Genomic DNA, 17,251 nt, shown 5'->3' with positions numbered 1-17,251 from the left:
GGACAGGCAGGGTCAAAGTCAGGACAGAAAGCACTGGGCCCGATAAAACGTGGTCATAAACTGAACTGGTTGGGATACACTGAGACAAGGCCGTAGTCAAAAGACAGAATTGGGTGGATTCCTGGGTCTCAAAGAGTTTCGTTTATCAAGGAAGCATGAGATAAGGCATTTAAGTTCTGATGACATTCCACAGCTTCCCATTGTAGACCTCTCCTATTTATGCTCTGTCTAAATGTTGTTCAGGTGTGATGGTCTCACCTCTGGGAGGTGCTTGTGGTTTGTGTGACAAGAAAACTTTGAGTGAATTAAGAAACAGAGAAAGAAAGAAGAAAAAGAAAGAGAGAGAGAGAGACTAGAAATCCAAAGTCTAGCAATACAGATCCACAGGGGAAAAAAAAAAAAAAAAAAAAAAAACTGCTGGTCCACCTACCCTCTCACAGAGAACCTGTCAGTTGCCTCTTTATTTATAGGTGTGTGAGTGAGAGAATTCCTAAGTAAACATCTCTTACCCTTCCCCTCAGACCCCCAAGGACAGAATGGACATTAAATTTCCATTTTTTCATTTCACAGATTTTCCAAAGCGACGTACATCTCCAAGAACAATACAGAAGTGCATTACACCAACAGGAGAGATCTAGATGTAGAACGTGACTCTTGAGTACAGTCAGTTTGTCTCTTACCACTGTATAAATCTATACAGATTATATGAGTAGCTTCATACAGAGGTTTCTTTTTAATATTAAAATATCACATTGTACAGGGCAGCATGGTGGCACAGCAAATAGCACTGCTGCCTCACAGCACCTGGGTGGTGCAAGAGAATGTGGATTTGATCTCTGCTCAGTCTGTGTGGAATTTGCATCTTCTCACTGCAACCTGCTTGGGTTTCCTCTGAGGGCCCTGGTTTCTTCCTACAGTTCAAAGACACACAGGTCAGGTAAACTGCTGGTGTTAAAATTGCCTGTCGAGTGTGAGGAAATGCGTGTGTGATTACTCTATGATGGACTAGTATCCTGTCCAGGGTGTACCCCACTCAGCCTTGCATCTTCTGGGATGACTCCTGACCAGGACAAGTGCATATTGCAAATGGATGGCTGGGTAACATCGTACATATTTATCAAGCAAATTGGGGAGAAGTGAGTCCGCAAGAGCGGAGTTTTGAGACTCTTCTTAAATGTAGAGAGAGATTCAGCAGTTCTGAGTGAGAGGGAGAGGTCAGTGCAGCACATTGAGACAGAAGCAAAAATCTGCATTTGGTTTTGGACTTTTGTGTGTGGGACCACCAAGTGGGCAGAGGTGGAGGAGCAGAACCATCTGGTTAGGGTTTACCAAGTGTTTAAGTCTAGATATTAGGGAGCAGATCCAATATTCATTTTGTAGCCTGCAACCAGAGTCTTGAATTTTATGTGGGCAGCGTCAAGAAGATACTGTAGAGAGAAAAGGAGGAGAGATACATGGAAACGCTTAGGCAGGTGAGACATGACTTGTGCAGCAGCATTCTGTATCAGCTGGAAATATTTGATGACAGAGGTTGGAAGGCCAGACAGGACAGAGTTGCAGTCGCCGAGGCATAAAATGGCCTGGACCATGGCCTGGACAAGGAGTTGTGTAGTTTGTTGTGACAGAGGGGTGCATTATGGCAGCATGGTGGCACAACAAGTAGTGCTGCTGTTTCACAGTGCGTGGGTGGTGTGAGAAAAACAGCGTTCGATCCCCGCTCAGTCTCTGTGGAGTTTGCATGTTCTCCCCGTGTCTGTGTGGGTTTCCTCCCACAGTCCAAAGACATGCTGTTCAGGTTTCCCCACAGTGTATGAATGACACCCAGAGAGAGTGTGTTTCACTGATGTATGGATCAGCGCCCTATTGTAGTAGTGTATCTAGCAGTGTACATCACAGTGGTGAATTAGGTGTGTGGCCTAGTAACACTACACAGAGTTCATTGTAAGTTGCTTTGGAGAAAAGCATCTGCTAAGTGAATAAATGTATCTGCAGGGCCAGGTAATGTCATCAATGTGTTGAGAGAAGCAGGGATGTGAGTGAATTGTTACACTGAACTTCTTAGGTAATCAAGTACATGAAATGAGCCAAGTTGTCCTGTTTCATAGAGAGTTCTCAATGGGAGGATGGACTGGATAAGAAGGATCTCTATTTTTGGAAAGGTTGAGTTGTAGGTGGTGATCAGACATTCACACAGATATGTCAGAGAGGCAACCGGTGATACATGACAGTCCAAAACTGTAACTTTCGTTTCATTTTTGTTCGCTTACAGAGCAATACTGGAGTGCTGCCCTACTCTATTTTTGCTCCAGTCACTGCCTTTAATAAATTATTTGCGCATGTGATGTTTCATCTATGTAATCCTTCTCTGTGTGGCAGTCTTCATGTGTCTTCCCCTTTACTGCGGGGGATAAAACATATAACCACTGCACTATGGCTTACTGGTTTCCTGGAATTCCGTGGTGCTCCACTACAGCCAACTATGATCAGGACAAAACATGGGTGAACTGGTTCTCCTTAGGTACTATACTGTACTTTACTGTGTTCACCAGGAATAGTAAGGAACATTTTTACACTCCAACTGAGAACTCAACATGGATCAAATTTTTAGAGGTTGTGCATTTAACTCTTAGACTACAATCTTACACTAAAAATTGCACCTATTGCTATTGTGAGCAAGGTACTTTGCTCCAGTAAAATTACCCAGCTGTATGTGTAATGGGTACATAATTATAAGAAGTTTAACACTGGAAGTCGCTTTGGATAGAAGTGTGAAATAAATGAAAGTAGGATCACACTTTACATACATGTATATTATGTGGTAGGAAAAAGAGAGCAATGACACTGATACTTGGTCTCAGGTTACAGAAGCCTTAATGCAATATATGCACACAGGTGAACCTCCTGGGGAGAGTCACACTGAGAACAAGCAGAATACAGCTATTTATACACCGTGGGGTGGGGATAGTAAATTTCCACTAGTACAGCCGTTAGTTCAGCCTCCGTGCCTTGTTCCTCTTGTGGAGGTGTAGGTGGTTTAGTTCCTTCTATCCCACGGCAGCAGTTTCTTCATTTGGTGTTGCTATCTTATCTTTGCAGGTGCAGTTGTAATGTGTCCTTGCAAATGCAGCCTTATCACTCATTGCATTACATATTTTTGCAAGCAATTATTACAATCCCTAATTCATAGTTGAAAGGCAAATAAAGGGCCTCACAAAAAGTAGAATGAACAATTGATGAAATTTTTTCTCATACTCCCCACTCTGAGACTTTCTCAAACGTCTCACCAACACTAGTGGCCTAAAACCCCTTGGGCAATTCAATCAGGGCCTTCGCCCTCCTCTGGAATCTGTTGATAATGGGTGTACATTTGCAAGTTCAAAGGGGTGATGGAGCTCAGTAATACGTGTTTTAAGAAGGGAAAAACCACAGCATAGTAACAGAAGAAAGATAAAAGTATTCCAAACATCAAGAGAGCTCGTAACCAATCCGCCCACCCGGAGAAAAAGGAGCCGAACCAGGATTTTTCAGCTCTAAAATTGTGAAACTTCTTCCTTATTTCATTGATGTGGTCGGCGAGATAATATGTTCCGAGTGGTCAGGTATGTATGTACTGTTCTGTGAGATATTTTTAGATTTGTTTTGGGTTTCTGCCACCTAGTGGTCATTTAGGAGAGTAACGTTATTCTTTACGTTATTTTGTACTGTTACATTATTGGATGGATGGGCCATGTGACACAGGCATAGATATGGTTTAAGAATCGGGAAGTGTTTTCAGTCGATGTGTGCCATGCGGTCGGCTTGCGGCTCCAGCGCCTTCCCTCCTTGTTTGTGCCTTGGAAAGCATCGCTTGTAAGTTGCATTTACGTTTTTAGTAAATTATAGTAGCGTGAATGTAATATTTACGTTATGTTAATAGTGTAGACGTTATTTGTGTATTTATGGGTATTTGTATGTAACGATATGTAAATAACGTTTAGTAATTAGTGTCGCTTTGTATTGTTTTAGTTTTACAAAAAAGACTGTACTTTCATGAGAAGGAAGACAACAGTAAAGGCATTCAACTTTACTCCAGCCTCTGACTTTCTCTGGAAGCTTGTTAGCTATCTGTCAATTTGCATTAGACACGCACTGAGGACAGAATAGTAAAAAAGCGACTTCACAGCGGGCACTACAGTAACGGGAAAGCAAGGGAAACGCAGCTCATGATGTCGCACACCCAAGTAGCCGAACTGGAACGATTGTCCATTGCCGATGAGGGCATTTCACGACGGGACAATGTGTGTGAAACAAAATCACAATGTTCTACTTCATCTGAATCTTCCTCAGCCAGCTTAGCGGCAGTCAGAGCTCACGTCAAAGTTGAAGCTGCACGCGCTCGTGCAGCTTTCATTCAGCACAAGGCCGAGTTGAAAGTCCAAGAAGCACGCATAGCTGCCGAGCTTTCAGCACTGGCGCAGGAGAAAGAAGTTGCAGTAGCTGTAGCAGAAGCTGAAGTCTTTGAGGCAGCAGCAGAGATGGAGGGTCGAGAGGACGGCGGGAGTTACCATGCAATGGCTTGTGTTGCCATGCAGCATACCCGCGACTATGTCAAACAACATTCCCAGCTATCTGATAGTGATACAGAACCCCCAATGCTTCAGCCATTTTCACCATCTCTTTTACCCAACACCAAACCCAAAGCTACAGCAGGCGCACAGAAGCAGACTCCCGATTACAGCGGAGCTCCTCACACATTACCTAAACATGCAGCAAGGCAGCCTGAGAGGTCAACACCAGTGGCTTGTCAACACATCACGAGGAACAACGACAACCACAGGGTACAGCTACCTGAAGGACCAACGCCTGCAGTTCATCACCATCCCAACCGTCAGTACCCTTCTGCTCATTTGCAGCCTCCCTCTTTCAACAGAACCTCATTCCAGCTGCAGGACGACAGGACTGGTATGAGTGACATAGCAACTTACCTGGTACGCCGAGAGCTTGTGAATTCTGGTCTCATCAAGTTCAACGATCGACCAGAAATTATTGGGCATGGAGGTCTTCGTTCTGCAACGCCATTGGAGGGCTAAACTTAACTGCTAGCGAGGAGCTCAACCTTTTAACAAAATGGTTAGGCCCACAGTCTTCAGAGCACGTAATGCGAGTCCGTTCCGTGCATGTTGCCAGCCCTTCTACAGGATTGAAGATGGCCTGAGAACGCCTAGAGGAGTGCTATGGTTCCCCTGAAGTAATTGAAAGAGCTCTTTTTGACAGGATAGAGAGTTTTCCTAAAGTCAGTCACAAGGATCCCTTAAGCTCAGGGAATTAGGAGACCTGCTTAGGGAGCTAGAGTCTGCTAAGTCTGAAGGCTATTTGCCTGGGCTCTCCTACCTAGACACCGCCAAGGGCGTCAACCCTATAGTGGAAAAGTTGCCACCTGGTCTTCGAGAGAGGTGGTTAGTTCAAGGCTCATTATACAAAGAAGAGTACAGTGTTTCATTTCCTCCACTTTCATTCTTCACGAACTTTGTATGTAGTGAAGCATGCAGAAGGAATGACCCTAGCTTACTCTCTCAACAGTCTCTACCACTCCGCCAGACAGTTCCTACAGGTTTTCATCAGGATCACCAAAACACGAACGAGGAGAGAGGAGATCGGGATATTTCAAGACTCAGGTTTCTGCTCACAAGATTGAAGTCGCATCACATCAACAGGCTTCTCAGCAAGATGGCTCAAGTGGGAAGCTGAGTGACGTCGACAGACAATGTCCTATTCACAAGAAACCTCATCCTCTAAAAAAGTGCAGAGGTTTTCGGAGCAAACCACTCAAAGAGCGCAAGACCTTTCTTAAGGAACACAATGTCTGTTTCAGATGCTGTTCTTCTACTACTTACCTGGCAAAAAACTGTAAGGCAGCTTTAAAGTGTAAAGAATGTGATAGTGACGCTCACATTTCTGCGCTTCACCCTGGACCGCCTCCGTGGAATGTAGCAGACCCCTCCTCAGAGCATGGCGGGGAGGGTGAACAAGAGCCTTCTCAGTCCGTGGTCACCTCGACGTGCACAGAGGTCTGTGATGAAGCTAAAGGACCTAGATCTTGCTCTAAAATCTGTTTGGACACCAAGGAAAGGCCATTAAAGTCTGTTATTCTGGACGACCAGAGTAATAGATCATTGGCAAAATCTGAATTCTTTAACCTCTTCCACATCGGTGGGTCACACTCGCCATATACTCTCCGCACATGCTCAGGAATCACCGAGACATTTGGGAGGAGAGCCACAGGATTCATGCCAGAATCATTGGATGGTAAGACAAGTGTCGTGCTCCCCACACTCATTGAGTGCAATCACAAGCCAGATGATTGGTCAGAGATTCCGACTCCAGAAGTCGCACAGCACCACAGTCATCTTACGCCCATTGCTCACAGAATACCACAGCTAGATCCAGAAGCCCAGATACTGTTGCTTCTAGGGCGTGACATCCTGCAGGTTCACAAAGTCAGAGAGCAACGCAATGGTCCAAACAATGCGCCCGATGCTCAGAGATTAGACTTTGGTTGGGTAGTTATAGGCAATGTTTGCCTGGGCTCAGCACACAAGCCAGGTCCTGTAACTTCTTTCCGGACCAACATTCTGGAAAACGGACGTCCATCTTTTTTTACTCCATGTCCTAATCACCTCCAGGTCAAGGAGAGGTTTGACGTCGAGGCCCAGCATTGCAACCCTTTGCACGGACTTGCACACGACACTGCAATGCTTGAGGACTGCAACCTTGGCAGTATGATCTTTCGGAGAACCAAGGACGATAACAAAGTTGGTCTCTCCATTGAAGATAGACTCTTTCTACAGGTCAGGGCCAAAGAGATGTTTATGGACGATACCAATAGCTGGGTGGCACCACTTCCTTTTCAATCCCCTCGGCAGCGGCTCCCAAACAATCGGGACCAAGCTCTTACTCGCCTCAAATCTCTTTGTCGTATCTTAGAGAAAAAACCTGAGATGAAAGCTCACTTTGTGAACTTCATGCACAAGATCTTCGATCACGATCAAGCCGAGCTGGCTCCACCACTGCTTGAGGGAGAGGAACGATGGTACTTACCCATCTTTAGCGTGTACCATCCTCGCAAGCCAAGTCAGATCAGAGTTGTCTTCGACTCCAGTGCACAGCATTGTGGCGTCTGTCTGAATGACGTGCTACTTACTGGGCCAGATCTCAACAACAGCCTACTGGGAGTCTTGCTGCGCTTCCGAAAAGAGGCAGTGGCTGTGATAGGGAACATCGAGCAGATGTTTCACAGTTTTATCGTCAGGGAAGATCACAGAGACTTTCTTCAGTTTTTGTGGTTCAAGGACAACGACCTCAACAAAGAGATTGTCGAGTACCGAATGAAAGTTCATGTATTCGGCAACAGCCCATCTCCAGCCGTAGCCATCTATGGTCTTCGTCGAGCAGCTCAGCATGGAGCAAATGAGTACGGTATGAATGTCAGAGATTTTGTGGAACATAACTTCTACGTCGACGATGGTCTCAAGTCACTCCCAACAGCGGCCGATGCTATTGACCTCCTGAAAAGAGTACAGGACATGCTTGCAATCTCCAATTTGCGGCTTCATAAGATAGCATCAAACCACCCTGATGTCCTGAAGGCCTTCCATCCAGAAGACCATGCAAGGGACCTGCAGAATGTAGACTTTGATGACAGCTCATCTCTCATCCAACGCAGCTTAGGGTTAAGCTGGGATCTCAAACAGGATGTTTTCACCTTCAGAGTGGTGCCAGCAGAGAAACCTTTCACCCGTAGGGGTGTCTTAGCCACAGCCTGTTTGACCCTCTCGGATTTGTCGCACCAGTCGTCATCCGAGGGAAGTTCCTGCTGCGAGAGCTCACCAACAGCGAAGCTCTTGACTGGGATAGCCCTCTGCCAGAGGACAAAGAAGCAGAATGGAGAATATGGACAGACTCCTTGCAAGATCTAAGTTCAAGATACCAAGACGCTACACCAATGCAACGTTTGCCACTGCTCAAAGAAAATAGCTGCATGTTTTCTCAGATGCCTCTCTGAAGGCCATTGCCGCTGTGGCTTACCTCAAGGTGATTGGCGGTGACGGAAAGTGCCACGTGGGATTTGTTTTGGGGAAAACGAAACTTGCACCTCTGTCCGTGCACACCATCCCACGACTGGAGCTTGGAGCTGCTGTGTTGGCAGTGGAAATGGCAGAGCTGATTCAGAGTGAGTTGGACATTAGCCTCGATACCTTGCAGTTCTACACAGACAGCAAGGTTGTTTTGGGATACATATATAACAGGACCAGACGGTTCTACGTGTATGTTTGCAACAGAGTACAGCGCATCCTGAGGTTCACCAAGCCCGATCAGTGGCACTACGTCTGTAGCACTCAGAATCCAGCAGACCAGGCAACTTGATCTGTGTCCACAGCTGAGATAGCTACCTCAACATGGCTCACAGGACCCCCATTCCTTTCTCTTCCTGCAGGAGTATCCACCTTAAAGGAGGAGTCGTATGAACTAGTTAACCCAGATTCTGACATTGAGGTTCGTTCTCATGTCACAACTGTTTCTCCACCTGATCTAGGATCCCATCGCTTTGAGCGGTTTTCTTCCTGGAAGTCTCTGGTAAGAGCTATAGCTTTCTTGTCACATATCATTCAGTCCAAAAGAAATGCGGGAGAAGCTAAGCATGAGACATGCAATGGTTGGCATCAGTGTAAAAGACCTCCCACAGCCGAAAAGCTGGCAAAGGCAGAAACTCTGATCATCGGGTGTGTGCAAAGAGAGACGTATAATAACGAGTTCACCTGCCTGGTTGAGGGAAAGAACATCCCAAAAGACAGCCCACTGAGGAAGTTGAACCCTTGTGTGGATGAAGAAGGTCTTCTAAGACTTGGGGGTAGGCTCAGTCAATCAGCACTTGACAGAAGAGAGAAATTCCCTCTCATCATTCCTGGCCACAGTCACATTGACAGACTGCTTGCGAGGCATTACCATGAGAAGGTTAAGCACCAAGGTCGTGTCTTCACAGAAGGGTCTGTGCGCGCAGCAGGATTTTGGATTATCGGAGCCAGGAAGTGCATCAACAATATCGTACATAAATGTATCATGTGTAGCAAGCTTCGTGGAAGAATGACTGCACAGAAGATGGCAGACTTACCGCCTGATCGCCTGAGCACAGAGCCACCATTCACCTATGTGGGTATTGACGTGTTTGGCCCATGGACTGTTACCACAAGGCGAACTCGTGGAGGACAGGCCAATAGCAAGCGCTGGGCAGTGATACCAATACCAGCTATGTCACACGTGATGGTCCTTTTGACCCTCTGAGCAGAGCTATCAGGATGCCATGGTGGTTGGGACCTTTTCGTGGGTGTTATTTCATTTGGTGAAATTTCAGAGGAATGACAGTTCATCGAATTTATGACCCGAGAAGTTGTATCCCACTGTTTCCCATGATGGCCTAGTAGAGGTTCCGGACAGGAGCTTAGTGAAGTAAGTATCCCACCACAAGAATACCTCAGGTAGGGCCCAAGGAACAGGGTTTAGTGGGAGTCCGGTTGAAACAGAGTGTGGAATGTGGGAACACACCCAACACCTAGACTCATTTACAGCTCAGTTCTAAAAATGTTAATACCATGTAGGCCTTTCTCATGCAGATTTTCCACAGATCTCTTACGGCCTGTAACAGAGGTTTCAATTAGGTTACCTCTCTCTTTCTCAGTAGACTTCTCAAACAGTAATACAATAAGCAACACAATCACTAATGCTAATTGTGTTTCTTTTTTGAAAGTTCCTCTCATTCCACACAGTCCTGCCCTTCAGAAAGGGTGCTAGGGTGTCCTTGAATCACTCATGTTGCTGTTGTGCCTGCGTGGGATCAGCTATTTTACAGCAGTAGGTGATGTGAGTCCACAAGTCAATGCCTTCTATTTTCACAGCGTGGGGTGTGGACAGAAGAACTTGATGAGGGCCTCTCCACCGGGGCTGCTTCCAATGTTTCTTTCACAGGTCACGGATGAGAACCCAGTCGCCTGGGAGCAGCTCTAGCGTGTCTTCCCGGTTAGGGGTTCACTGGTTCTGTCGCACCTGCTGATGCACCTCCTTCAGTGTTCGTTGGAGACCTGAAAGATACGAGAGTAGATCATCATCCACAGTTTCCAATGAAACTCTTCCACTTGGCATGGGGGCCGGCATTGGTCTTCCTGTCAGAACCTCAAAACGGGACAGACCCAATTGTCTGTGTGTTTTATCCCTCATAGCCATAGGCCAAAAGGAAGAGAGAATCCACCCAGTGTTCGATAACTAAGAGTTTAGCTCGGCTGGGTGCTGCCCCAGTGCATGCACTTCTGCAGAGAGAATTTCACCAGAGAAGTTTTTTGAAGGATTTGGTCCTGCTTTACTGCCCTTTTCCCTTCTCTATCTACTGCACACTCGGACCGTCTGCTTTCAGGAAGGAGGAGATGCTGTGCGACCAATAATGAGTGGACCAGCTTTTGAAAAGCAGCTCGCCAGCATTTTGACTGACATCCCAAACTCTATGAGCTGCCACCCTGCATCCAAAGACTCTCCAACCTTGCCCGACTTCTCAGCCACAGATATGGGTTTCTACAGAGGACAGACGGGGCACAGCCAACATGAGTACTATCAGAGCCAGACCTACTCACAATCTATGAACCCCTACTCGTACCACCAGTTTAACCCGAACGGAATGGGGGGCCCGGGGGTCTACCCGACAAAGTCAGAATACACCTACAGCAACTCATACAAGCAATACGGGCATTATAAACGGGGAGCTGCAGACACCACCCAAGGACACTGGTAAGTCTGAACTTTCCACAAATATAAACCCATGTAGACTATGATAATGTAATCTTTAATATGAGCTTTCAACATCAGCAAAACATATTCATTTTTCCTTAAACCAGCCCTTGGACTATCAGAGAAAAGCAGCTTGCTTACTAGAGCTTATAGGTTTTCACTGCTGTCCTAGACAAATTGGCAGTTGTTTCAAATCTTTTCCACTTGTAGATGATTTACTGTACAGTGGAATGATTGATTTCAAATAATTTAGAGATCTTTTTAAATCCCTTCCCAGGTCCATGGGCATCCGTAATCATCTTTCTGAAGGATTTACAAAGCTCCTTTGACCAAGGCATGACGACACCACACAATTCAGTAACAAAGAGCAAACCACACACTACATGTCTGAGGTAGGAACACAGGTTCCTCCAGGATACTCCCTAACAATGTCCTCATTATTGGCACCTCATCTAGTAACCGATTCTAATTTTGTGCATTTTAAGTTTACATTAATTTATTTAGCAGACACTTTCCTCCAAAGCAACTTCTAATGGATACTATGTAATGTTATCAGCCCACACACCTTATTCACCAAGGTGACTTACACTGCTAAATACACTACTTACAATGGGTCACTCATCCATACACCAGTGGAACACACACTCTCTGTCACTCGCACACTATAGGTGAACCTGAACAGCATGTCTTTAGACTGTGGGAGGAAACCCACACAGACATGGGAAGAACATGCAAACTCCACACAGACTGAGTGGAGATCAAACCCACATCCTTTCACACCACCCAGGCACTGAGAGACAGCAGCGCTACTCACTGTGCCACAAGTTGTGATAAATGTAGGTGTACTTTTTCCATGTAAAAAATCTGTGTTTATTTAAATCATAAAAAGGACTGCATAATGCGAGTTTGATGTGTCATTTGTTCAAGTATATCACCTTTATGTACAGGCAGTGATTAAATGAAGATCAAATGTCTGCATGTCCACATCTGTTGAAAAAGGTAGTTTTCCATGGGGTGTACTTACTTTTTCAAATGACCGTATATGGACAGATTGACAGTGCATTCCTCATGAAACGGAGAATTCTCATATGCATTTCAGTCATTTAAAAATATGTATATTCCTTTACAGCGATAATTATTCCTCTGTGTAATTTAACCATTGTGATTCTACCTTATCATAAGATCACAGTATTGAGAAACCAACTGCATAGAAATGATGCTAAAGGGAGACCACAGTACCCACCTCAGTGTCTCCAGTTTACAGTGAGGTTCCTCCAGTACAGCACACAGCAGATCCACTCCTGAGTCCCAAAATATGACTGTTGCTCAGGTCCAGCTCTCTCAGCTTTGAACACAACGCTAAAGTCAAAGCTATAGGATCTCTCTTTAATTCTTGGCCATCCAAATGTCTGAAAAGGTAAAAGTAGTCAACCGTTCACAGCATTTTGCATTGAGCTTACACCCTTTAAACTTGGAAACACAAAAGGTAAATTGGATATTGCCACAAATCCCTGCCTCTGTCCACATTCTACCAGTACGCTACTGTCATACTGTGAAACCATGCAATTATACTGTTGTCACAGCATTTTGCTTGTGAGTAATCTCACTGCACAGTAAACTGTCTGTTCAAGGGGAATCTTTTATAATTTTAACATTTAGAAAATGGCATGGCTCAGATCATCATATTAAAGAGTACACTAGAGATACATAACTTCACACGACTGCCAGATGAAGGGATTTCATTAAAGCTCTTTGAAGTAAGTATTTGTAATGTAGCATCACATACAACTGAAGGCTGTGCCTTCGAAGCAGAAACAAGACATTGAATGTAAATTGTAAATGACAAAAATTATGGGAAATATAATTGTGCCATAGCACAGGGATCTGTTATGGCCTGGAAGTTGGTGAGACCCTGCTGGTAGATGCAAAAGGCTGGCTGGAGGGGCAGGTCCTTGAGGAAAGGGGCTCCCTTGGAGTGAGAGAAATATTTCCTTGTTTGCTTTCAAATACTTCTTCATAAGTTCTGTTGTTCTAGGAAATGTTGTGACAGATAGGTTCCATGTATCTCCACTAACCCCATCGAAGTCTAAACCTGCACTCGCTACAGAAGTGGGATAGGGCCGGACTGTGAGAAGCTGGATCCAGGAGCAGTGGAATCCTGAAGAGAGAGGCGTGAGTACCGGCTCAAAGAAAGAAGCTGGTGGGGCAGTACGACACCAACAGGCGACGGTAACAATCTGCGCTGGTCAAAGTCGAGGCTGAGATGGTGCTGCGAAGTACAGGTGCCTGGGAAGCACTAGAGAAGAGCATGCGCTCCTGGAGACGGCAGGGAGGAGCTGTTCCCCTAAATAGGTCAAAAGGTGTCTCCCCACACTTGGGGGTTAAGCGGCAAAGGAAGGCAACAAAAAGCCAAAGTTCGGGTCAAGAGAAGCCTCCATCCACCAACGAAAGTGAGTTCTCTTCTGAAGACCTGTGATGATGTGCTGGATGTACCCTGTTTAGACATGATCAAGGCTGCCTACGTTAGTTGAGTCAGCCCTCGAACCTGAAACCCCCCACATTTACAGGAGACATAGCTGCCACTGTGAGAAAGGAAGTCCCCAGCTTGCCTTAAGCCCCTTCAAACTGTCCTAAAATGGGGCACTGCACCAAAGCAAGCCACAACGGAAGTACCTGGTTCTTTGGGAATTGTGCCATGTCTGGCGTACAGTAAAGCAGTCGATGTGAGAGAAGCAACCTGATCGGTCCACTCAGGTCCCCTGTAGAAAGGCAACCAAGCAGTGGGAGGTGAACGCAAAGGGGGAGTGTTTGCCACAGCCGTTGGAGCAGGGATGGTGAGGAGTGTTTGCAGCATGCGGTCCCTGCATTCCTGTGAAAGCCTGCAGCTGCATGGAGTGTGAAGCAGTTGGGAAGGGTCACATCCATGGCACAAAGAGTTCATGTTAAGGAGCTTATCAGGAACTGAGGCTGGGCACATCAAGGATGAGGATGGCTAGTTTGGCCAACGTACACGGCAGCATGGTGGGATGCCTTGCCTCTCCCTGTTGCACCCGTTGGCGTTCGTGTTCAGGACCCATCTACTTCCATCTTGAGGTAGTGCTGAGGAAAATGCTGGATGCTGGGACATTCCTGGGATAGTTAGGCAGCAAGGAGACTGCCATTTGTTTTGATGGGGCACAATGTAGTGTTCCATGCTACTGAAGGGTTCCCCTTTGAAGTATGAAGAGACCATTGAATGTAAATAACAGGAATACTGGGAAATGTAAATAGCCGTGCAACCGCAGAGGGGTCCAAAGCTGTGCTTGCTACAATACATATTACTGAAAAAGAGGACATGACACATGATGCTCCAGACAACAACTACATGAGATTTCTTGGCAATGTCTCTCTCAACTGGTGTCCTCCAGCACATGGCGCAGGGCTCCCTCCATCTACAAATCTTTCCTCGGCTCCGTCACTACTTGTCAGGGGTTCTCTTACCACTGCTGTTCCATGATACCCTGCTATTCTTGTCTTTTCTCCCTGCAGCTACTGATGTATCCTCTCATGCCTCACAGCATCTGCAGGATTCACCCCTAATCTCAGAACAAACTTCATGCAAATTCTGGGCCAGGCTATGGTAATATCCTGCTGAGCTACTGTCACTGCCCCCTGTTGTGTTTGGCATGCCAAAGTGTCCCCATAGCTCCCCTTTTCATCTTGCTCCATTGGATTCCTGTACCTGCTTGTAACAAGTTCAAGGCTGGTTAGGGCCTACAAGAACATTCTGATCTGTCCTGATATGTTCCCTGATACATACAGGATCTGATCACTTGCTACAATCCAACCAGACCGCTACACTCCTCCATCCCTCGAACAAGTTGTCCAAAATCAGATACCTGTTCTAGGTTCGGATTCTAATGTGGAAGAATGAAGTTTTTCTCTGATTCAGAACTACCAAATCCCTCTCAATATTAAAGTATCAAAACACTCCACAGAGTCAGAAAAATCACTTTGTGAGGGTCTTTCACAGCAAGATAAAATTTCAAGTAAAACTTTTAAACTCACCTTTTATCAGCAGTAATGCCCTCATTACAGAATTTCGGTGGGGGACCATCCACTAGCCAAATTTCATGGACACACAGCTGGGAGCAGGTGAGTCTGACCTCTCCTGCTGGACCCTGTCAACCACAAAAGAAATACAGTGGCTATGGATATGTGATAAAAAAATAGATTAAAATAAATGACTGTCTTATCGACTCTTTAAAATGCAAACATACATAGCTCTGTGTGGAACTTCACTGGCAATTTTAAAAAAAATAAGTGTTCTACTTTACTGTGAAGACTCAAAAATTCAGTTTATATAAAAAAATACTGTTTTGATATTACTTTCTTCAATAAAGCCTCCTTGAAAAAGAGCCTACTCAGTCTCCAAGATATAAAATAATTACACCTTTATCAGCCACCCCAATTTTTGGCATTCAATCAATACTGTTTCTTGAACATAGTCCATAAAGCCAAGTTCTCCTCACCTTTTACTCTCAGGCTTTGTAACCCTATCATGGATCTTTTCCTCCTTAGAGACCGACTTATTTCAGAAGCACACGGCCACTGGATCACAAGTGCAACAAGTTTACATAGAGGAAGAACACATTTTCTGGGTTAGGATCACTGGGTCATGACCTCAGGGTGAAACAGCCTGGAAGGCCACAGGGAACGCAGCTCTGAACACACGTAAGATCATTTTACACACACACAGTGCCCCGTTTCAAAACAATATGAAGACATGAGTCTGACCACGACAAACTGCGGAATCTCTAAGACCACATGCTCTTTGCTTTGCTCTTTCTTCATCGCTCCTTGCTGTTTGGATAAAGACCCTTCAGATTTCAAGCCTCGCTTCCCTAGTCGCACTGTGTCTCTTCTCCTACCTTCACCTGCACGTCATGCTAATATTACTGACTGAGCTCTGCATGCGTTCTCCTTACCCCACATGAAATATTGAAAATAGCTGTATTCCAGCAAAGTACCTTTTATCATCATCCCATTGGTCACTATGTGAGAAAGAAACCAAAATTATTGAGACCAAGCGGCTATCATAAATTTTGGAAGTAGGACAAAACCCCCTCTGAACAAATAATGAAATTTTTATTCTTCTGATTAGTTGTAGTTTATGAGCACTTCTTAGACTATGAGTTGTAAAATACTACATTTATTATATAATGAGACTGGAATAAGGAAGACATGTATCGTAGCATGTTATATTAATTAATACTTGCATTAATTAATTACAGCTCACGGTTTTACAACAAAATTTGTTAAAATAAAAAAAACAATATTAAAAACATCATTATTCCGCCCTCGCTAGGATCATTGTCATGTACTACGTAGTGATGAGTTCTAGCCTGGCAGATATAGAAACAGTTTCCTCAATAAACACCCACAAGTTGAGTTGAGTTGAGAGACACAGCAGCAGCTGAGCAGGTGCGTGGTTGAAGATGTCAGAACTGAAGCACTGTGTGAAAATACAATACAGAAACAAAAATAAAATGTTACAACCTACAACATATTTATTTACCTCTTTCTTTTACACTGACAAACACCGAGTCATTATTATCTTATACAAAACAAAAACATGTGCTGCTAGTATCATTTATTAGCCACTGCTGCTAACTACTAGTACTAGCGATTAACTTTAATGCTAACTTAACATTGAAAATGCTATAGACAGGCTAACGCCGTTAGCATCACCTGTTTTCTTTTTAAGTTTACCACACACTTAACCGTTGCAAATAACCACTACACGCAAGTTTAAGAGTGAGTATTACTTACATAGGTATGTTCCTTAGTTAAGCAGAGAAAGAAAAATGAGTGAAGAGTGGAAAACCGCACAGCCTTCTGTGCATAACTACGGTAAGTCTACATGAACAAACAGCCCAACACAATCAACATTCAAACAACTCTCTTAAAGAGACAGCACAATCATTGAGTATTAATGGGGGGGCACAGTGGCGCAGCGGGACCATTTCACAGAGAACCATGTAGACTACATCTGCGTTGGCAAAAGTTCAAAAGATCCCTGTGGTGATCAGTTGTTGTTTCTCTTGTTACCTATAGAGGGAAGAAGTGTACGGTAGGTACAGGAAGGATACCTAGGCAGCAAGGAAGCAGATTTAGTGGAGATACTAAAAAGCACATGGTTGTGAAAACCGTGCCAGTTAACAAAATCATTCTCAGTGTGTTTACTGAGTAAACACAACAATCCCTACAGGATGGGATATTGAAGACAGGAACTGATGCTGCACCAGACCACCATGTTACTATGACTCATTTCAAGCTGAAGAAAGGCTGGATAGGAAGACCTTAATGGCGTAAATACAACATATGCCTCCTGAAAGATGCACACAACCTGGGGAATACAGACTAGAACTGAGGAACAAGTTTCTATTGTAAAAAGAATTGC

At 44.8% G+C, this 17,251-nt stretch overlaps 1 long non-coding RNA gene across 1 annotated transcript; it reads right to left on the bottom strand.

Annotated features, from left to right (window-relative positions):
* Window positions 1–7,690: 7,690 nt before the first annotated feature.
* LOC114909710 (uncharacterized) lies at window positions 7,691–16,687 on the bottom strand. The gene is made up of 4 exons (XR_003797369.1): window positions 16,621–16,687; window positions 16,233–16,303; window positions 14,857–14,969; window positions 7,691–10,112 (listed from the first exon to the last, which is right to left on the bottom strand). It is a non-coding gene; the product is annotated as an uncharacterized LOC114909710 (long non-coding RNA).
* Between the last annotated feature and the right edge of the window lie 564 nt (window positions 16,688–17,251).

The sequence above is a fragment of the Scleropages formosus genome, unplaced genomic scaffold, assembly GCF_900964775.1.
Source record: "Scleropages formosus unplaced genomic scaffold, fSclFor1.1, whole genome shotgun sequence".
NCBI lineage: Eukaryota > Metazoa > Chordata > Actinopteri > Osteoglossiformes > Osteoglossidae > Scleropages > Scleropages formosus.
The sequence above is the reverse complement of the archived record's forward strand: the minus strand, read 5'-3'. Positions and strand labels throughout refer to the sequence as shown.